The following is a 13,068-nucleotide window of genomic DNA, read 5'->3' as shown; positions in this document are numbered from 1 at the left end:
GCGCTGATCCAAAGCCAGGAGCCAGGAGCTTCTTCCAGGTCTCCCACATGGGTGCAGGGGCCCAAGGACTTCAGCCATCTTCTATTGCTTTCCCAGGGGCCATAGCAGAGAGCTGGATCAGAAGAGGAGCAGCGGGACTTGAACCGGCGACCATATGGGATGCTGGCACTTCAGGCCAGAGCTTTAACCTTCTGTGCCACAGCTCTGGCCCCAAAGAATACATGTTTTCATAGATAAAACTTTAGGAATATAGTGGTTCTTTCCTCCAAACCCATCCTTTCCCCACCCAAATCCCATACCATCTCCCTCTCCCCATCCCATTTCCTTCTTCAATATGGTTCATTTTTAGTTTGATTTCATATACAGAGGACCAACTCCATGTTTAGCATAAATTTCAACAGTTTGCACCCATGCACACACACAATATATAGAGCAACGTTTGGGGACAAAATTTGCAGTCGATTCTCATAGTATGGCTCATTAGGGACAGAGGTCCTATGTGGGGAGCAAGTGCACAGTGACTTCGTTGTTCCTTTAACAATTGACACTCTTATTCATGACATCAGTGATCACGCGAGGCTCTTGCTGTGGGCTTCCAAGGGTGCATTGCCTTTTGTATGTTCTGTTGACATACCAGCCTTGTTCCTTCACTTCCATGCCCAGGTAGTCTCTAGCCTGGCAGCCTGTTTTCCTCAGGGTACTAACTGCTACTTGAAATAGTTCACTTGTCCTAATGTAATAGCAACTGAGTTAGAGCAGGGATCTTCTCTTGTTTACTGCTGTATTCCTTGATCCTAGATAAGAAACTGGCACATAGTAGATGCTCAATAAATATTTGGTGAATGAACAAGGAAAAGGTATCAAGAGTATACATGACAAAAAGACAAAGGCATTTGTTTTAGTAGAAGTTAAACTTATTTCAAACTGGATTTGATAATATTTATATTTCTTGTCATTGCATGAACATCTATCATTCTTAAAACACTGTAGAGAATGTGACTTTATTATTGTGAATGTGAAGCTCTCTATTCCCTAATTTCTATTTTCTTCTATTAAAACGATAATTTTTCAAATGGTATTTTTCATAAGGATTATTTCTTAGGAATGCAACTACTCATGAAAGTAGGGAAGAATTAAGATAATAAAGTGGAGAGGGGGAAAAACTAGATTATAGATACAATAAAAATCTGGAGAAGGAAGAGTTCCTCTGGGGCCGAAGCATCCGGGGAAATTTCCCAAGGAAGGTGGAGTTTGAGCTGCTGTGAGGGACAAATAGAATGTGAGGAGGAACCAGGTGTTCAGGTGAAGGAAGTAACAGAGAAACCCAGAACAGGAGCTGTGTCCATACCCCTCTGGCTGAGCATGTCATGGCTGGGATCAGACATGACAGGAGAAGGAAGAGGAAATGCATTCCAAAGAGCCCAGCAGAGATTTCTTTTTCTAATTTTGAGAGGCAGAGCAGCAGAGAGAAAGAGGTCCCATCCATTGGTTCCCTCCACAGGTGCTTGCTATAGCCAAGGATGGGCCAAGCCCAAGGCTGTGTGTGGAGAGTATAATACAGGTCTCCCACATGGGTAGCAGGGACCCACCTACTTGAGCCATCACCTGCTGCTTCTCCAGGTTTTCTTTAGCAGGAAGTTGGAACCAGGAGTTTGAGCTGGGAATCAAAACCCAGGTACTTCAATAGGGGATGCTGGTGTCTTAACCAGTGAGCTAAATGCCTGTTCTTCATTCCCTCAATAACGATGTTTAAGTACCTGGAATAGCATCTAGTTCCCATTCTCTGCCTACCTCTTCTGTTCCCAGAACAACGTTCATTGTTACTGTTGAATATAAAGAACCTTGACCTTCCCTTTCCTGATGTGCCAACCATAGAATTTGTTTATTGTGATGCTGACACTGTTGGGGCTGGGGAATGTGTGTATGTTCACGTGCAAGCACAAACCATCATAGTAATGTTTACTCACTTCTCTAAAATTACTGGATTCATTACTTTTAGAAATAGAGGTACACTCTTTCTACATTTATCAAGTAAAAATTGAGTGCCCATTGTGAACTAGGAACTGGTGACAGAGGAAAAAAAATGTAGCTTTTAAAGAGCTTACTATGTAATGGGAGAGAAACATTTATAAAAATATCAACCAATGAAATATGTATGGAGTCAGACCTCTATGAGTATGCCTCAAGAAGTTTGTGGAAAATGAAATTAAAAGGTAAGTTTATTTGGGCACAAAGAAATTTTGAATCCATGTGTAGATTTTTCATAACCCACATTTTCCATGAACTTTTCAAAGATGACTCACATTTAAGGAACAGGAGGAACGAGGATGGAAATGATGATCCAAACTGTTTGATACAGGGATGGTCAGGCATAAATAAAGATCATTTCCTATGGCCACTTGGTACCCTGGGACATAGTAATTTGGATAGTGATGTTGTTATTGCCAATCCTGAGTTAATCAAAAGGGAATAAGTAAGGGACAGCTTGTGGGTTGAATCGAGCCAGACAAATATGATCAATTTGATCCACAGAGTTAAAAAGAGTAAAAAAAGAGGAGTTACAATTTAAAATTAGGGATGTTACAAAAAGGTCTGGATTAACAGCATCTCTTGAGACAGTGAAAGATCTACCAACACCTGGCCTTCTTTTCATGGCAACAAGTAGATTGTGTTTTTGGTTCACTATAATCCCTATCCAGCCCTGGTCATGCAACTGTTCTCTCCTGGCCCCTGTGTGGATTTGAATTTGATCTTTATTTAATGGGATGGTGGGTCAATGACCAGCTGAGCATGTCTGCAACACACTCCTCCGTAATAACAATCTCTGTTTTTGGGTTATATCAAAATGTTATGTACCTATTAGGGAAGACCATTAACACGTGGTCATATGCCAAAGTATTAAAAATCTGCTTTGGAATTGTGCATATACAGATTAATTAAGACATAACCTTAAAGAGGGGAGTCATTAGCAGCACTTGTGTTCTTAATTATTCCAGGGTGGCTGTGGGGATCAAAATACGGTAACAGATATAAAAATATTATGTCAAAGGAATGTGGTTCACAAATACAAAGAGGATGTGAAGAACAAAACAATACATGCAGTAAAATTTTAATGACAGATTAAATTTGAGCAAAATTGCCCCTTGAAAACAGGGGAAAGAGTTGCCTCTAAAGGAATCCAGTACATTTTAATACATTGTACAAAGATTGTACAGAGAAAATTGGGGTATTGGGGGGAAGGGGGCCCCCAGACAATGTTCTAGCACTTCATTCAATATTAAGGGATGATCAGTGTGGGTGAATATAACAGTTGCCCACACTGGTGGTGATTCCAAGACACATATCTGAGGCATTCTTAACTTTCTGTTAACAAACCTGTATAGACATACTCTTTATAAATGTAAACAGTTTTTAAAGATTTATTTATTTGAAAGGCAGAATTAGAGAGAGGGAGAAAGGTTCCATTTTTTTCAGCAATTTGTTTTGTAAACTTGTACGATGATATCTTGGCTGTTGAGACCAGGATAAAAATATATCAGAGGGAGCAGTATGAAAGCAAAACAGTGAGAAGATAAAGTGTGGCACCTTTTAATACACGTACTGTCTCACCATCCAACAGAGAAGTTGTTCAGCCTCCTCCCAAGCGCCCCTGGCTCAATTCGTCCAAGCTTAGAATTTACCTGGGGTGGGGGAAAATCAGCTTGGTTAATCAGGATGAGGCTGCTCAAAAGTTGAGTTGTTTTTAAAATTTAGGTTTACTAAAAATGGAAGGCAGATGCTCCAGAACAGTGGTTAACAATCACAGCTAGGAGAATCATTTAGGGGAAGCTTTTAAAAAAATATTTAGGGAGTGGGTCTTTGGCACAGTGGTTAAACACCAGTTGGGATAACCACATCCCACGTAGGAATGCCTGGGTTCCAGTCCTGTCTTTGCTCCCACTTCTCACTTTCTGTTTATGAGCACCCTGGAAAGCAGCAGGTAATGGCTCAAGTATTTGGGTCCTTGTCACCCGTGTAGGAGACCTGAACTGAATTCTCAGCAGCTAGCTTGAGGGCTGACTCAGCCTTGGCTATTGTGGGTATTTGGAAAGTACACTAGGGGATGGAAGATCTTTGTCTATCCCTGTCTCTCTTTCAAATAAAATGGAAACACATAAATTAAAAAAAATTCATAGCCAGCTTCCTTCTATCCCTCACCACACCTAAATCAATTTCTGGAAATTGGAGGTCAGGGCTCAAGATGTTTGAAAGCTTCTCAGGTGATTTTAATGTGCAGTCAATGCGAAAATTCCAGCCATCGAGATTCATGTCAGTTTCAGGTCCCATAATGGGGCCTTTCAGGGGTGTCCATGTCAACTCAGTGGTCAGCAGCCCACTTCAGACCAAACAGCTGCCCTCTTGCTTTCCTGAAATCCTTAGCCTGGTCCTGAACAGCCTTGCCTTCTTTCCGCCATTCAAGTGAACATGTGCCATTTCACTGTGCCGGCACCCATCCAGACTATGTCTAGCATTAGTACCTGAGCTCTCCGTCTAACCTGTCCTCTCACTGTCTCTCTCCAAATCTGAGCCATTAAGGTGAGGAGGCTGTGGGTCCACCGAAGGAGCCTGGTGTATCATGGGAACCCCGACTTGGCCAATCAGAATTCGAATTCCCTTCGCCCCGATTGATTGGGCCAGAAGTTGGCACATGACGGAATCCCAGCCAATAAACGGCCAAGTTCCTTGGAGCGCCGAAAGCTGCGCAGGCGCGCTTTTGCGCAGTGGAGCTGTAGTTTCCTGTCGAGCCCGTGTGGCCGCGGAGCTGGTGTTGCACAAGGAGACCTTGCCAGGGGAGAGACACCAGGCAGCCGGAGACCACGCAGTCCCACGGAGGACGCTGTATTCAGGTTGGAGCCACCTCGGCGCTTCCCTAGTTTGGAAGCCCTGCACCTGTTTTTGTCTGACCTTGGCCTGTCACAGCTGAGCGTCCTGACTGACTTGCCGGTTCCGTCCTATGCGAGGTGTTAAGTCCCTTGCGAGGGCAGAGGTCCCCTACATTGGACAAATCGGTTGCAGTCAGTCTATTTGCATGCCTACTGGGGTGCTGGCTGGATTGTAGTCCCCGTTTCTCCTCCGGTGCTCGGGTGCATGGCACAGCGTGGATGAATGTCTCTAGCAGTCTGGCTGTGGACAGAGGCATCTCCCAAGGGAACCCGCTGGGGAGAGTCATAGAACACGTAGCTTTGGTTTAGTGATCCTGTTGATTCAGTGAGAACCAATTTAGATTCACGTTCCTCTCTCATGGTACAGTGTCACAAAGGGCCTCCTGGGAAGAGTATCTAGTTACTAAGTTTTCATTTTGGTGCTATATTTGGAACAAAAGCATATACTTATCTCATGTCAGCCCTTTGGCAGCCACCGAGGGTGTTGTAGCTAACACATTGGGAAGACTTATTGTGCTCCAGAAACTATATACTCATATATGTGTGTTTATTTATGTAGTTATGTATATAAGACTATATATAACATAGAATAAAATCACTTTATTTTCATAACAACTGGAGGAGGTAATTACTGCTATTCTGTGCCCAAATTTAAGTAATTTGCTCATGGTCAGTGTCATGATGTTGTAGGTGTGGTATTCCTGTGCTAGAATTTGTATTCCTCAGTCTGAGTGCTTGAAGCAAAACTCTGTCACAGCCTCAATGAGGCCACTTGCTCGACCCAGGACTAATAGTCATTTATTGCAGAAAAAAGAAAAAGTTAAGGGATACAGGGTTATACATGGATGCTTTTGGCAAGCTGGTCATTTCTTTAGCTACAGTGTCTAGGTATTTCCCAACCCTCCTGGATGGGATGTTTTCTCTGCTGGACTTGCACTGGGTTACATAAATATATATATATATATACACACACACACATATATATATGTATATGTTTGTATATATACACACACATATATATACATATGTGTGTGTATATGTATATATATATATATATTGATTTGAAGGGGCTGCTCTGGGGGTGGAAGGGTGAGGAACAGAGGATCTCAGGATTGAAACTGGTATGAACACTCCTGATGCAGTACCTGATCAGTGAAACCATAAAAGGTGCTTTGTTGACAGAAGGAAACATTGAGTAACATTTTTCCTTTTCAATTTCATCCGCAAGTAGCATTTGATTCCCTGGGCATTTTTAACTGTAGCTCTGAAATGCAACCTAATTAGCAATATTGCCTCCAAAGAGGAGCTTTGTCTCTCAGGGAATGGGGGCCACTGAGAGCTCTTCCTGCCCGTTTCCCCCTACTTGCTGTACACTGATGTCAGCTTGTTCAGCTTGTCCCTCATTGCCCCAAAAGCCCAGTGGAACAGAGAGAATATAATCTTACTTCTCGCCACACCTTGCATTTTGCTTCTTTTCTCTTCTTGGTAAGGTTGAAAAGCAAAGAGTTTCAATGTGGCTATTCTCTCCTGTGTTTGGAGGCCAGCCCTGAGATTTCAAAGAAACCTCCTTTGTTCAAGATTTAAGAAAACAATCACTGCACAGCAAACATTGATATGACTTTTAATGGCCATTTACCTGATTAATATCCTTTCATGCTACAAGGCAGCATGAGACACAGTGTTTTAATGAAAGCCAACAACAAAGCGTGGACCAGGTGTGTTACTAAGAAACAATCTCTTGTGTGATTTAATTAGTCAAAGCATTGCATGGAGCAATTATAAGCAACCTTGCAGAAGTGGCAGCAGTATGGAGCCCTCTGCTATAAATTGGTTTTTTAAAGAAAGACATCATGATTTAATAACTGTGCATCTCTAGTGAAAGAAGAAACCTCTCTTTAATTGGGAGCAAGGAGGAAAAAATAACACACTAATCACATTTTTTAGATCTTTTCCCGCCTCCCCTAATATCTAATTGGGTAAAAAACAACACACCTTTCAGCAATTGCTGGGAGGACTTGAAATGATTGATTCTGTTATGTTTTCTTGCTTTGTTTCTGCTGTTCCTTGAACTATATACTCAGTCTGGTCTTTGGAATGGGCACCTCCAATTTGTGTGGCAACTTTGGACAAGCCTGAAATAATCCCAACCTCCCAACCTGGTGAGGTTGAATGTAAGACATCCAGTAATTTTAGGGGTTGACTTTATTGTGTAGTTACATGTAAAAGAAATAGGTGGTGTGATGGTTCATCGGGCTTTTTTTTTTTTTTTTTTTTAATCCTCACGCCTTGGTTTAATGATGTGTCAAGCTGCCACGGAAAGATTGACTGGCATGATGCTTATTACTTAAGATAAAGATAGATCTCTTGTGTGATGTGGAAGCTTTACAATAGATAGGGTCTTATCAGGGAAAGTCTGCCTAACCCAGGTAGGATTTGTGACTGACTTCTACATTTCACTTCTCTATACTTCTACTTAAATTAAGAAGACAAGAGTTCACCGCAGAGAGAGGGAAATAAAGATTTGAGAACCAAAATGGAAACTTCTCCATCTAGGTCCTGTGTCCTCCTTCTTCAGTCAAGAATCGGGGGGTGAATTTGTGCATGCTGAGGACTCAAATTTCTTTGAGTACAGAAAGTTGAGCATCACATACAGAAGAGTCCTTTATCTCTAGGGTCTCTGGGCAGTGCTGACATGGAATCACTTTGGAGTCTTGTTCTGCATAGATCTCTTACTGAATAAGGTTATCTGGGATTCAGAGTCTCCATCTGACCTTGCATGTTTGGAGCCTCAGGCCAGTGATGAGTACGCAAAGTATTAGCCATGCCAGTTGTCAGCCTCATACATGTGAAAACCATGGCCCGCTTGAAGGTCTGCTTTTGTCAAGAATGTCTTACTGGAACACGGCCAGACCTGTTTATGTCCATATTTTGCTACAATGGTGGAGGTGAATGGTTTCTATGGAGACCTTCTGGCCCACAAACCTGGAACATTTAAGAGCTGGCTATTTATAAGTAAGTATGCTGACTTCTGTAAGTTGTCAGAGAAGACTTCTAATGAGCTTGCTTTGCACCCTGTGAGTTGGGAATGACTCCAGAAAGAACCTCTTCCCCTGTTTGTCAGGGCCCAAGTGGGTTGGGTTGAGAAGGAAGTTTGGGTTTGGGGCTTGAACACCAGGGAGCTTGTCCACCTTAGTACATTGAGAGGCCATCCCAGGCTGCAGGTGGGATTCCTAATATATTTTGAGTATAACTGAAAGTGTTGAAGCAGCCTTTGCTTTTGGGAAATTATGATTTGTGGAATGGATCAGTGGGCAGCCATCCCTGGGCTCATAAAGCCATATCTTCTAAGTTCTTTTTGTGAATGTAATGAATATCTTTGCATATAATAATCTCTTCTTATGTATAATGAAAGCATTTGTTTTAATTTAAACTCTTTTCATTTCAAAATAAATACACAAATTCATTAGCCAAAAGTATTTGAACAGTAAAGATAAGGCTAGTGACCAGGGATGATATTCAAAATACCCAACAAACAGTTCAGCATGTGCACTGACTCATCTCATGGTGTGGCCTAATGGTCTGTCCCAGTGCATTGTGTAATCTGCTAATGAGCCCTTTGACTACCTACTGCTGACTCCCATCCATCTGCTTACCTTTCCCATTGTTCTTTATTTGGCATATTCTGGAGAACATTGTTTGCTTTATGTAGGTACCCGGTGACTTTGGAGTATATTGGGCTTTTATAAAGTGGTATGAGAGTATAAGTGGTTACTCTAAAACTTGTTTCCTTTTTGTAGATCTTTCAATACAAATGCAGGTAGAGCTATATCATTTCTTTTAGCTGATGAATAGGCATCCTTAAACATGTATAAGTGCATTTTAAAATGAATGCAGATGTTATTATTAATAAAACACTAGTTCATTTAAAATTTCACTAAATTCAGTATGTATTTTGGCATATAGATATAAAACAGCAGCTATCACAGGGACCTATGAAATATTTCCTATTAATGAGAGGGACAATAAACAAAGTGTGTATATTCAACATATTTATCTGGCTGGGCATAAAAGTCTTTGGAAGGATCAAAAAAGCAAACCTGGAAACTGATCAAGTCACTGCCTTTATGGAATGCACTAAGGGGCAGGGATAAGTAGGAGACAATTCTTTGGTAGGTTTAGAATTTTAAATCCTGTAATTACAGTGTTTGTTTAAAAGAATCAAGTAAAATAATAACAGAAGCAGAAGGCAGTAATCTTGATAGCTGATGCTGAGATTCCCTGGTCAGGCCTGTGACCTCTAACAATGGTTCTCATCTCAGACCAAATAATTGAGTACTTAAATTACTATCAACAACCTCAAGGGAGGTCTGGGTTTTCCTGAAATACATTGCAGATTGAAAATCTTTTCTTGAAAAAACTAAACATAAAATATAGATGCACTAAATTAAAATCATTTCATTGAAACTTGAACAATCCCCGGAGGACCCAGCCCACTAGCAGCAGCTGCTGCTCTTTGAGTCCCTCTGTTTCCCGGCCTGTGTTTGACCTGTGGGTCCCAGGGGTCATGGGCTCAGACCCACCTCCCCTAACCCTTCCAGCCTGTGAGTGGCAGGGGCCGGGGGAGCAGCTGTTTCTGCGAGGCAAGGGACCCAGAACCCAAGGCTGGGACTCAGGCCCTAGCTCCCCACCCTCTTCCTTAATATAAGGTGGAGGAAGAAGCAACCTTTGTCTCTCCCTTTATCTACAGGGACTGTCAGGACCCTCGGAAAACCTCCCAGCTAAAATGGAAGAAGACTTTTGATTGCACAAAGGCAGTTTGCCCATACATATAGCAGGATTCCACATTTTAAAATCTTGGATGCTATTTGTTGAATACCAGTTATGCACCAGGCAGTTTATGAAGAGTGGATTATTGAATTATCATTGAGACTTGCCAGTATACTCATTTGGCCCATGAAGAAGTTCAAAGGGGTTAAATAATTGCCCAGCTGTGGTAGGGGCAGTTAGTATCTGAAGTTCAGAGCTAGTGCTTCTAACCACCCTCTTGTTACACCTTCTCTGTACCCCAAATGCTGACCCTCACACCTTAATGCCAAAATAGATACTTCTTTTACCTAATGTGATGAGATTTCCTGGAAAAAAGTCCTACACTGGGAGTTGTGAAATGCAATTCTTAATCTCTGAAATGATTGGCTTAGAGTAACCACTCTTAGTAACCACTCCATCAGATGCAAAAAAGGTATTGAGGGTTTCTCCGTGCTAAAAACTGTAATGAACTATGGTGATATCCAGTGTGTATTGAGCATTTGCTCTGTGTTAAACACTGTTCTAAAGTTCCTACTTACCACATTTCTCATAGTAATCCTCTGAGAAAAGATCTATTATTTCTCCCATGCTACAGGTGAGAAAACGATACTTAGAGAGATTCAGAGCCTCACAAGTAATAAGTGGTAGGTTTCGCATTCAATCCCAAGTCTTTTCTTACATCATATTCTGTGTCATTTCACGTATATCATATTGGTGTATGGTACCAACATGACTTATTGCTGGTGATATTGATGTAGATCACTTGTTTAAGGCTGTGTTTGCTAGGTTTCTACACTGGTTTTCAGTTTCCGTAGTCGGTTCTTTGGAACTGAATCATTAAATCCTGCCCATACACAAATAGTGGGTAATTAAGCTCCACCTCCTGGATGAGGGTGTAGTATCTATCTATCAAATTTGTAAATGTTTACTAGGCAATATTTTTTACTCTTCCCCATTTATTTATGCAAGCATTTCTTTATACCTTAATAGAGTCATGTATATTTATTTTTTATGCATTGTGTTATAATTCAACACATTATTTTGTAACTCAGATTCCTCAGAGTTAGGTCATGAGAGTGTTTTTGGGTTTGTGTTCTGACATGTTCGCAACTTTTTTTTTTTTTTTTTTTTTGAGAAATTCCTGGCTCTCTGGTACCACAAGATGATCAAACTCAACTTTTATTTTCTGTGCCCCATCCTTAGAATCAACCATTTCTCCAAGCAGCTCTGTTTCCTTCTAATGACGAATGATATTTAGAAACCCAAATCCGGGTTTTAGGTGTGTTCGTCATTAACTGGCATGTTCCTGCCTCTAGGCCCTCTTGGTGGACAGAGCTGGGAAATACATCTATGTCTACCAACCAATGTATGCAGACGTATTTATAATTATTTCTGAATCTCTCTATCTGAACATGTTATATTTACATGAGTTTTTACTGCCGCTGTGCTAAGTCAGCACCATAGATTTAATTCTGGTTTTCCTCCGTTGTTTATTTGCAGACTTCTTTCTCCACGAGTAAGGAATCTAGGCTCCATATTTTTATATTTGTTCAACTTTAGTACATAGACAGACTTTTAAAAGTTCATGGACAGGGGCAGTATTGTGGCATAGCAGATAAAACTACAGTTTTCATTTGTTGTTAACCTTAGAGTTTCCAATCAAATCACCATTATCATACATAATAAGGTCAACACTATTTTCTTTAAAGGGGTGAATAAAGCTAAACTAGGAAGCACATCCATTATGGTTGATATTAGTGCTCTTCACTGATATTTTAAGTTCTCAGGTTTGTGGGAGGTTTGAACTTACTGGCTATCACAAGGATAGAAAAGAGTTACTTGATTTGCCCAGAGAAATGCAAGAGAAGGTGACACGTGTTGTTTCTAGTAAGTTTTGATTGTTTTGTGTGAGGCTTTTTTATCCTAATCTTTTTCTGACTTGTCAATTATTGAAGCATAAGTTATTATAAAAAGTGTGAGCTGACTCATTACATGGAAGACAGCAGCATGGGAGAATCATCTAGGCCCATAGAGAGTTTAATGTGAAAATTAAACCTTTATTGTTTTATTTTATTTTTTTTATTTGACAGGTAGAGTTACAGAAGTGAGAGAAAGAGAGAGAAAGAGACAGAAAGGTCTTCCCTCCGTTGGTTCACCCCCCAAATGGCAGCCATGGCCGACACTGCGCCGATCCAAAGCCAGGAGCCAGGTGCCTCCTCCTGGTCTCCCACAGAGGTGCAGGGGTCCAAGCACTTGGGCCATCCTCCACTGCCCTCCCGGGCCACAGCAGAGAGCTGGACCGGAGGAGGAGCAACTGGGACTCGAACTCAGCACCCATTTGGGATGCTGGCACCACAGGCAGGGGATTAACCAAGTGAGCCAAGGCGCTGGCCCCAACCTTTATTGTTTTAAATGCATAAGTTTTTGGAGTTTTTTGCTATTGCAGGATGGCTGTGATATTGCCTGATACATAAACATAATAATTAAGGATGACAAAATATAAAAATGTAGACTCTAGCATGTCCTATGGGGAAAATTAGTAGTGTGGATAAATGCTGTGAATCATGGATTTTGATGTTATTTGTGTTCACGAATCCATTTAGAGATCTGATGAACACCACAACCTTTTTCCTACCCAAATGCAGAATATACACAATATTTCATGTTCCATTTTACTTGGGTACGTGGATTCCTTCAAGTCTGTGTATATTCCATGGCCCATCTCAAGTAGGAAGCTGATACTCATTTTCACCAGCAGCTGCTATGTGGCCTTAGTGTTCAGGGGATGAACCTTTACTGGGCCCCAGTTGATCCATAGGGGTGGAAGTTGCCTGAAAGAGCTTCTTGGAGGAGGTGATATTTAGGCTAAACCTTAAATGAAAATCAGAAGAGAGTTGGAATCATATTTCAGGTGGAGGTTATTTGGATAAGGAGTGGCAGAAGAGGTCTTTAAACTTGGGATTATCTTATTCCAGATCCTGCCATTTAAAATTCAAGGTAATGGCTTTTCACTGTTTTAGGGAGGAAAGGTGGAAACCCAGTGCTGACTGGAATTTGTTGATGTCCAGTTAGCTAAGTGAGCCAGGTGAAGGACAGTAAGATGTGGAGGTGGACTGTGGTGAAGAGCACGTGGCCCATCTCATATGGGCAGCTGCCACTCATCCTAACTGACAGCTGTCATGTAGGAATGTGGGGTCACTGTTCTACAATTCCAATTCCATTTTTTTAAAGGGAAAATGTAAATGTGTGTGTGTGTGTGTGTGTTTTATAAAATAGTGTGAGTTAAGAAAGAAGAAACAGACAGAAGCACAGCAGCTGGCACTTGCACAGAGCCATGATG

At 41.3% G+C, this 13,068-nt stretch overlaps 1 long non-coding RNA gene across 2 annotated transcripts in view; it reads left to right on the top strand.

Moving 5' to 3' along the window:
• Positions 1–13,068, top strand: part of LOC149120950 (uncharacterized) — a 79,734-nt gene that overhangs the window by 43,506 nt on the left and 23,160 nt on the right. Inside the window, exon 1 of one of the 2 annotated variants that reach the window (XR_016225493.1) lies at positions 4,691–4,886. The exons of the other annotated variant lie outside the window; for it this stretch is intronic. This is a non-coding gene — a long non-coding RNA (uncharacterized LOC149120950). Of the gene's footprint in view, positions 1–4,690; positions 4,887–13,068 lie in introns of those variants that run through there. 2 annotated transcript variants of the gene reach the window in all.

This window comes from Oryctolagus cuniculus, chromosome 18 (assembly GCF_051225735.1).
Source record: "Oryctolagus cuniculus isolate XC-2025 breed Fujian yellow rabbit chromosome 18, ASM5122573v1, whole genome shotgun sequence".
NCBI classification, from domain to species: Eukaryota; Metazoa; Chordata; class Mammalia; order Lagomorpha; family Leporidae; genus Oryctolagus; species Oryctolagus cuniculus.
This window is presented reverse-complemented; position numbering and strand designations above follow the sequence as displayed.